A 1,765-nucleotide genomic window follows, 5' to 3' on the forward strand; every position below is an offset into this window, starting at 1 on the left:
GTCCAAAAGAAGAGTTTTATTTTGGTCAGAAGAGACAAACAGGATAAAACCACAAGACCACAAGGTTTTCAAAGAGACAAATATATGATGCATTGATGCTGGACACTCACTACTTTCAAAATTTATAAAACTACTTCTTGTTTGGTATAAGCATGTAAAATAACGACTGGGGTTACATGCAATCATGCATTCTATTTTTTATTTGAAGTAAAATTTTTAAAATCTCGTTCATTTAAGCCCTTGTTTAGTCATACACATATTTTAAAAAAAAGGTTTGTTTTTAATAGCTCTTTTAGAAAATAAAAGAAAAAAATTTGTCAAAACTCAACGCCATAACCCACTTCTTATACGAGATTGAATAGCCACTTAACATGGATCTGATAATTTTATAATTATGGTATATAATTAGGCATTTAATTTTGCTAAATCTAAAATTGAACCAGAATCATAATTTCCTATATTTAAATTACGTAAAGAATTAGCTAGAAAATAAAGTTATGGTTGCAAATTAAATTGTGTAGCTCAGAAGATATGGATTGAACAGGTTTGGATGGAACTGTTCAGATTATAACCTTTTTATGTTGGTGAGGTCGCGGCTTTTTTTTACAGTAATGGGGAAATTTTTTTTAAAAGGAAAACACTGAGTATTTTTTAAAATTTATTATGAAGAATGAACAAATTGTGTTTCAAAGCTTGACTTCATATCACATTGAAGTTGTGTTTCACTTAGCGACTTTCTCAATTTATTTAATTAATAATTTGTGGCACTACAAATTACTTATAATTTCTATACTTAATTTTTTTTAAGACATACGAGGCAAAAAAGCCTATAGGAAAGAGAGCTACAAAGCAACTACATGAGGAAAACAAATTCCTCTAGCATCATTAAACAACAAGTCCTTAAGAATCGCTATCATAACTTGTCGACAAATGATACAATAAGCCATATTGATGCCTCAAATATATTTTTTAACTTCTAAACTTTTAACCAACACTAACTTGACTACTTGAGCATGAATCTTTACGTATACACTACCAAAATTTAGCTTGTGCGACTTGCAAAAATTTCGCCCGAATTCCTCTCCTTTCTAACTGGTGCTGAACATTTCATGTATTCTCGCTCATGCATACAACGACTTTTCAATGAGTAATCAAATATCATCATATGTATAATGCTATATATATAATAAAAAAAATTGACTTTATAACCAAAAAATACAGTGACATAATTACTTCACGTTCTGTTATATGGATATTAACTTTAGACATATGTTATAGGATAGGATTTGTAATTAGATTAGCCTTACATTTAAAATTTATACTTTTGTTTTTTATTCTTGGACTTTTTTTAAAAACAAAATTATATTTTAATGAGATATGAAACGTTTGCGTATTTGTTTAATCTGAAAAATTAACTCCATCTCAAATGATTTAGATCATAATTGTATTGAAATAATTATTTGATTATATGTGAATCAAATCAATTAAATAATAACATGTGAAAATCAATAAACTGAACAAGTTCTCGATCTCTAAAAGAAATTAATCTAATTCTATTAGCGAGTACGTACTAGTACTATATACTACTCAAACAGCAACACCATTAACGTCAGATATATAAATTAATAATTAATACTTGTTGATAAAAGCAAAATAAAATATTTGCCGGACAAAAAAAAAAAAAAACAACACCACCTGTGAATGGAATTAAATTTTTAAAAAAAAGTAATTATGACAATTCAAATTTCAAAGCAAATGGGCAACA

This window comes from Glycine soja, chromosome 4 (assembly GCF_004193775.1).
Source record: "Glycine soja cultivar W05 chromosome 4, ASM419377v2, whole genome shotgun sequence".
In the NCBI taxonomy this organism is placed as follows: Eukaryota; Viridiplantae; Streptophyta; class Magnoliopsida; order Fabales; family Fabaceae; genus Glycine; species Glycine soja.